Raw genomic sequence first — 8,180 nt, forward strand, 5'->3', positions numbered from 1 at the left:
TAAGTAGATCAGTTTGAATTATCGAATTAGGTTTAGGGTTTATGTTTATGGATGATGAGTGGACTAGTGTGAATTGATGTATTCTAGGTATTTGAGTAAAAATATGGTTAAACCTTCCAACTTTAACTGAATGAGAAGAGGCAGGTCGATACACTGATACCCTCCATACATTAGAAAATATATCTAAGAGAATCAAAAGGAATATCCAGTTCTTTAGCGCTCTCATCAAGTTTTGCCACACTGTGAGATACCAAGTTGGGGGATCAGAGATAGGTTTAAGAAGCGAGATCAATTATTTTAGGACGGAACATGTGAGGTAAAGGAAGGGATTTCTCATGGGCTAATCCTTGTCTCGTGTACTCAACAACAACAAGAAGGATAAGAACAAGAAGAAGCATGTTATTTTCTCATCTCGTGCAGGTATACAAGATTCAGTGGGACTCATCCATTGCCTCTTGAAATCATGCATATTTGCAAATGGCATAGTGGGAGCAATGGTTGTTGTATAATCTGCAAAGATTTTGGATTATTTGACTTTAAGGGTTTTGGAGTTGACCAGAAATTCAAGTGAAGACCGGAAGGTTAGACATTTGCAGCTTGCGATACAAGAGAGGAAGCAGGTAAGGAGGTCATTTCAAGAAGTTATAAAAAAAAAATCTATACTCAATAGGATTTGGTGGATAAGTGGAGACATTAAATTTTCTTATTTTGTAAGAGCCTTAATTCATTTATAACTTTCTATATTCCTAAATTATAATTATAAAATATCATAATTGAAAAAAAAAAGTCTCATACATATAAATTTATTTTCATTGTAAACTTATTCTTGCAATTGTTTTAAATCCTTTTCAACATTTAAGTTCTTCATAAAAATCCAAAATTGAAATAAAATAAAAAAAATCCCATTTTAGTGATTTATCAATATGGTAGCTAAATGTTATATGTTTTAATAATGTTTGACAGGTAAGTCCCTCATTCGTGTCCCTCGTGAGACATCTGATAAAAATTGAAAGATACAGAGAATATTAGCATGGTCCTTGAACAAAGAAGACAATAATAAATCAAGAAATGGTCGAAATTTATTAAATGATGTTTTTTATTAGAGTAATTGGGGGGATGGTGGCTAAACCCTAGCTACCCTTGCCCCATGTGTTTCCTTCTCCCATTTGTCTAGTCTTGTTCAAGATTCACTATGACCACCCTGATTTCCTATTGCAGTCGTTGTTCTCGGTGCTTATGTGGTATGTGTTTGGAGGTTTCCATCGATGTTGGTGCCACCACTTAAGATAATTCTTCCATACTCGGTTTAGAATTGGTTGCATATTTGTAGGTGGATGTTCAGATAATGTCTCAACCTCCCTATTCATATTTGGAATTGGTTGGATCTCAAAAGCACCATAAATATGTGATGTATACATGTGATTTGCATTATGTAATAGAATTGTTCTTTTGTGTGTGCATCTCCCAATTTTATTGTTATAATGTGTATTATATTTTTAAAATTTTGTGGAAAAAACCTGTGAACTGTTTAAGAAACCAACGTTTCGGACTAACTTAGTGAGTCCATCATCAAGGCAATGTTTTCTTTTGAGAAGAAAGAGCGTGAAATCATGGAGCTATTAATAGTTAAATGAGAAATTATTTGATGTCTTGTTTTACTGTCGGCTTATTAAATGACTAACTAATTGATAGATTTTATTTATTTATTTTATTATTATTATTATGTTAATTAATTAATTAATTAATTTATTTATTTATTTATTATTATTATTATTATTAATTTATTTATTTTTATTTTTATTTTTAATTTTTTAAATGTTATTGGTTTAATTAGGGATTAATTATGTATTTGTTTAGATTTATTTACTTAATAATTTATTTATTTGTTTATTTATCTATTTATGTTCTTTGCTTATGTATTAAATGCTTTATTAGTAATGAATATAATATAAAGTTATAGTTTGAAGGTTTATTTAAGATGACTAGTTAGGGTTAAATAGGGTGTTATTTGTTAGAGGTAATATTTGTTTATTTGTTTGTTTGTTGTATATCTACATTTTTTTTTTTCCTGAGCAAAGACTATTCTATTATCTATAAATAAAAGAGGAAAATATTTACAAAGAGGTTGGAACCTCTGAGGGGGCTAAAGCCAGCCCTCTGTAAAAAAAAAAAACTTCTCCCATCAGCTCTTAACTGTCTGTTTACATAGATAAAAAACGAGAGCCCAAGACTCTGTAGAACTAGACACCACCACCAAAAAGCAAAAACTAGAAGACGATGGAGAATTATACTGAAAAATGCTGACGTGGACAACAACGGCAGCACAAAACCGCTTAGCAAAAACCACCAGTATATCGGACCGCCGTCGACCAGCAAGCGGTTTCTGTATGAACGAGCCCGATATAATCTCCTGTTGACGCGTGGCTCTCTACATACGTCATCATTTCTGACTTTTCGGGACGTAAAGTTCAGCAAAAAAGAGCCTTCCGAAATCCTCCACCGCCGTCCGATCTGCTCCATCATTCTCCGCCGTTGATTGTTTCAACCTGAGGTGGTAATTCTGCATCTTCACCGTTGGCTTTGCAAGGAGAGCTGACCCATTCAATCATCACATTGTCTTCAACATCCATAATACTGCGACCAGGAGGCATCACCGGATACAGAACAGTGCCTGAGAACTGCGCCGGTGCACAAGGAATGAACTCCTCGTGTGAAGAAGTTTGCTGAGGACGCGCATCCTCTTCATGACCTTCGTCTTGTTGCACCTCTAGAAGATTGAGGATATCCTCTACCATGCTTCCTTGAGAATCCTTAGAATTCTGTGAGAGAGTAATGTCCATGGATTATTCATCAGAGCCAGAGAGGTCATCTTCTTCCTCTGAGAAGATGACTGTGATAATAGCAGAGATAGTAGGCTTGTTTAGCCTGCTTTTAAATGTGAAACGGGAGGAGTGGAAAGAACTATAGAGGGATGGACCAGAGTGGTCAGATGATGGTGAGGCTGGCAAGACAGAAGCTATCGGGGAAATGCGTCGAGGAACAGGACCTCCCCTTCCTCTAACACCCCCACGAATGCCTGAACTACTACCCCTCCTGGAAATTCCTCGACGTCGGGCCATACCAGCAATGATTGATAAACTGAGAGGACAAAAGTGTTGAAGGAGGAAGAAGAACGACCCACCCCAATTTGAAATAAACAGAGGATAACAGTACTCAGAGTAGAAAGTGCCCAAGGAAAGCACCACACAAATAGAAATCAGAACCCCTAAATAAATTCCAGAATTGTCTGAATGAGTCCCACACCCTGCCCAAACAGCTTCAACAGACACCATAACACGACCTATTACAGTTATATACCAAAGGAAAAAACAATGACCATACCAGATGCGAGCTAGAAGCACTGTAATTAAATGCTTGAGGCTGGCCAGATGCGGGCTTCTATGGAGCCATGATGGCTTCCAAATGCTTAGCACTGCACCTAACTCCTGTGAATCAATTCGACCGAGAATGTCTCTGCTAGAATGAGCCAGAGAGAAAGTCGAGCTCTGGGCAATTGAAATGGATCGTATGCTCATCATCCTGAAGAACTTACTCCTCATGTTGTACACCCAATTCCTCATTAATGGGATTTAATGTGCTGCCAGAAATCGCCTACCTGCTCCACGATGATGCCCAATGCTGGCGTCGCTCGTATGGGCATTAACGACTCATAAAATCACCCGCATCTGGGTGTGAGTTCTCCTACAGCTGCATATCACTAGTAACTATAGTCTTGAAGACGGAGAGTCGATTCTCTGAAACCATGCTGGAGATTGAGCCTTCAAAGAATTCCTTTCCACTTTCCACTCCTATGTTTGCAAGAAAGTCAGCCAATTTATTCCCTTCCCTTCTAATGTGTTTAAAGGAAATTGCTTGGTGATTGGTAAGCCATTGTTTGAGAAGCTCTAGTCTAGTGGCCAATCTCCAACTGCTACTAACCTTATATACCTGAGATCCCTGCATAAGCTTTGAGGCCATGTTGATAATAATTTGAGAGTCCCCTTCCACTATAAGAGGAAAGAGTCTCCGTTCCTGTGCCAAATTTAGTCCTCTCCATAGACCCTCCAATTCCGCCGCATTGTTGGTATTCCAACCAATTGAGCCAACATAGGTTATTAGGGGGGTTCCCTGGTAGTTTCTGATGCTTCCTCCGAATCCTGTTTTTCCTGGATTCCCTTTCGAGGCTCCATCGAAGTTAAGCTGGTATACATTATTTGGTGGTGGTGTCCAACTTGATGGAGATTCTAGATGCTTTGAAGAGTTATCCTTTGATATTAACGGATGTTGTAATTGAATCTGCCAGTTGTCCCATATGGCTTGTTCCTGCGGGAGAGATGGGAAGTCCTCTTTAGACCATCCTTTAATAGACAGAGTTTCTTTAATGTTCTGGTGCAATCCATGCCAAATTTGTTCAATTGGTTGTGCTTGATCTTTAAATATCCTTCTATTTCTTTCCTTCCAAATATTCCACATAAGTAATCCTGATATGAGCTGCCAGAGTGTGTTTAAAAGTTTACTTTTATACGGCTCTTGGGGCCAGGTGCGGAGAGTCCCTTTGATGTATCTAGTCACTCTTCCATCCTTCTGACAGCGGAAGGTAATTTTTTCCCACAGTTTCCTTCCCATTGGATAGGATTGCATAAGATGTAATGCTGATTCCTCTTCCTGTTTGCAGTTTGGGCAAATGGAAGGTCCAACAAAATTCCTTTTCCTGAGATTGTCCCATGTGAGAATTCTATTGTGAGAGATAAGCCATATAAAAGTTGAGACCTTCGGCCATATGGATGGGTTCCATATCCTATCCCATAATTGATCTTTAATTATCTTTTCTTTGATAATTATTTTATAAGCTTCCCTGGTTGTGAAAGTGCATTTTTCCTCATATCCCCATCTGAGGGTGTCCCAGCGTGCCGAAGTGAGTATTTTCCTTTTTTGAAGCTTAGTGGAGAGGGAGAGTTGAGTTTTCTCCGGGCTATGTGGTATTATATGCCTGGCCTCTTTCCATTTTCTATGTTCTTGAGCATTGTGTGAGTCCCAAAAATGACTCACCTTCTCATGTTGTTGTATGTCTTGATCAGCAATACCCGGAATTGTGTCTCTGAGGTTAGGGAGCTGCTGCCATGAGTCTTCCCAAAATCTAGCCGTGTGGCCATCCTTCACCTCCCAAAAGCTGTGTTTCTGAATTATATCCCTGTGTTGAATGGCTGAGTTCCAAATCACGGATCCTTTGCTAGTTTCTGACATTCTAAGTCTCTCCTCCATGGATTTGTTGCTTGCATATTTCGCTGTCCAAAGGTAGGCCCAAGGTGTTGTGGGATTGGATAGCCATTTCCACCAGATTTTGGCCCCCATAACCATATTACTATGTTCTGGGTCTCTTAATCCAATTCCCCCTGCCTTTTTGGGAAGACATGCTTTCTCCCATTTTACTAATGCCCATTTTCGATTTGGCCCCGATTTACCCCAAAGGAAGTTTCGCTGAAGCTGTTTGATAGCTTTAAGGACCCATTTGGGCGCTGCCAATATGGAGAAAAGGTAAAGAGGCATGGTTTGAAGAACTGCTTTGATTAGTACTAGCCTACTTGCCATATTGAGCGCTCTATGCGTCCACAGGGATAATCTAGCTTCCAGCTTCTCTAAAAGATTGTTCCATGAGGCATGCTTGAGAGCCGTGGCAAATAAAGGAGCCCCCAAATACTTAGACGGAAGGGAAGCAATGGAGAAGCCAAGGATACGGGCAATAGGTCTTTGGATGGATGGCGAAGTGTTGAAGAAGAAGATCTGGGATTTGACTTTGTTAATGAGGGCTCCAGAGGCCTCCGAGAAGTCTGCAAGAATAGATTTAAGGGCTCGAGCTTCTTGAACAGACGGATGACCAAAAAGCAGGTTGTCATCGACGAATTGCTAGTGCGAAAAAGCAGGGGTTTGGTGGAAGGCTAGACCTTTGAGATGATGAGAATGGAGGGCTTCTTTAATGCTACGTCCTAAACCTTCAGCCAAAATGACAAACAGGAAGGGCGAGATAGGGTCCCCTTGGCGAATGCCTCTAGAAGGACGAAAAGTGGGTGAGGGGATTCCATTGATGAGAATAGAGAAGAACGAAGAGGAAATGAGACTACTGATCCATCTAATCCAAGAGGGGGCAAAACCAAAGGCTTGAAGGATTTTTTGCAGATATTCCCAACTGATACTATCAAAAGCCTTAGATAAATCGAGTTTGAGCAACATACTTGGTTTTTTGTATGCTTGAGAGAGTGGATTATCTCATGGGTTAGAATTATCCCATCTGTAATCTGCCTTCCTTCAACGTAACCAGTTTGTTCTGGAGAGATGATAAGTGGAAGCAGGGGCTTCAATCTGGAAGCTATCACTTTGGAAACAATCTTGTATATGATGTTGCATAAAGCAATCGGTCTGAATTTATCCGGAGTGGAGGATTCCTCTTCTTTAGGGATTAAAGCTATGAATGTTGCGTTCAGTCCTGGATACATCCATCTGAGGGTACGCGATTCTTCCACCACCTGCCACACCTCCCATTTGACCAGATCCCAAAAGTGATGAAAAAAATTTGAAGTAAAGCCATCGGGTCTCGGAGCTTTTCCTGCTTTGAGTTCATGGACAGCATCATCAACTTCCTGGAGGCTTATGGGTTTGAGAAGGAGAGTGTTATGCTCATCCGTGATTAATTTGGGAATATTGCTGATGATTTTCCCGATAGCTTCTGTTCTGTTTATATCCGGCTCTTGATTCATCTTCTTGAAGTAGTTGAGGAACACCTGTTCTATTCCTTCATGTGTTTCGATTTTGCCTCCTTGTTCATTGGTGACCCGGGAAATTTGATTAATCATTCTTCTTTGCACTGTAGATTTGTGAAAGAATTTCGTATTCTTCTCACCCTCCTTCAACCATCTAACTCTCGATTTTTGTCTCCAGAGAGTTTCCTCCTGTGACTCTCGCTCGAGGAGTAGATTCTCTAAGGACTGCTCTTTCTTGCTAAGTTCTTCCGAGCGTCCTTCAGTTATCATTCTTTGCTGAACCACTTTCATTTCTTGATTGAGGATTTCCTTAGCCTTAAAAATGTTTCCAAAGACAGAGTGATTCCATTTTTTAATTTCCCCTTTGAGATATTTCAGCTTCCTTTGGAATGAAGCCATTTTTGTACCATCCGTCAAATTGCATTTTACCCAGGTTGCTCTAACAAATTCGTTGAAGTCTGGGTGAGACATCCAAAAAGCCTCAAATCTAAAGGGACGTCTAATATGGCAGCCAGGACGATTCCACTGGAGGGCTATCGGCCAATGATCGGAACCGGAGTAAGGGAGAATAGAAGCTGTGAATTCTCCACCTACATGAACTGCATTGTCAGAGATTAAAAAACGATCCAGACGCGATGCTATTTGCATTGGACCTGTCCTTTTGTTGTTCCAGGTGTAGAGGCCATTATTAGTAGGAATATCTATAAGCCAGTTATTCTGTATGAAATCCTTTAATAGAGATCCGTCCCTGTTTGTTCTGCATCGGCCTCCCTTTTTTTCCTCCACCGAAGCGATCATATTATAGTCTCCTCCAGTGATCCATAACGGGTATTGCCTATCTGTGCTAAGATTTGTTAAAGCCTCCAAAATTTCATTCTTGTGCTGGGTTTCTTGAGGAAAGTACACATTAGTGATGTGCCCATAGATGTTGGTTCCTATTATATGGAATATTGCTTGGATGAAATTTTTATTTGCATGTATGTTGGTCATTTGAATCTTTCTTGCATCCAAAAGCAATGCAAGTCCTCCAGAAGCGTCCTGAGCATCAACAGCTGCTACTATCCCCCCTGGCCAGGCCTTAGCTGCTATTTTTTCCAAAACTGTCGAATTGCATTTTGTTTCCTGTAGAAAAAGAACTGCTGGTTTTTCTTCCATTAACATGTTTTTTAAGAGTTTTCCTTTCCTTGGGCAATTAAGCCCTTTGATATTCCATGAGATCAACTTCATTGGGAAGGCTTGGGATTGATGTTGAAATACTTGATTAGCTTGGCATATCTGCCTGATTCTACCAGTACTTCTCCAATCTTGATGGTTCTTTCTAAGGTACATTCACTGCTCTCTTTTTTTTTTTTAATAAGGGTTTCCAGGTGTTACTTAATTTTAGAC

At 39.8% G+C, this 8,180-nt stretch overlaps 1 non-coding gene across 1 annotated transcript; it reads left to right on the forward strand.

Annotated features, from left to right (window-relative positions):
- Positions 1-978: 978 nt before the first annotated feature.
- Positions 979-1,083, forward strand: LOC149257867 (U6 spliceosomal RNA). Its single transcript, XR_016261262.1, has one exon. It is a non-coding gene; the product is annotated as a U6 spliceosomal RNA (small nuclear RNA).
- The last annotated feature ends 7,097 nt before the right edge of the window (positions 1,084-8,180 follow it).

This window comes from Pinus tabuliformis, chromosome 6 (genome assembly GCF_031772625.1).
Source record: "Pinus tabuliformis cultivar Carrire ecotype Pingquan chromosome 6, CPIR1, whole genome shotgun sequence".
NCBI lineage: Eukaryota > Viridiplantae > Streptophyta > Pinopsida > Pinales > Pinaceae > Pinus > Pinus tabuliformis.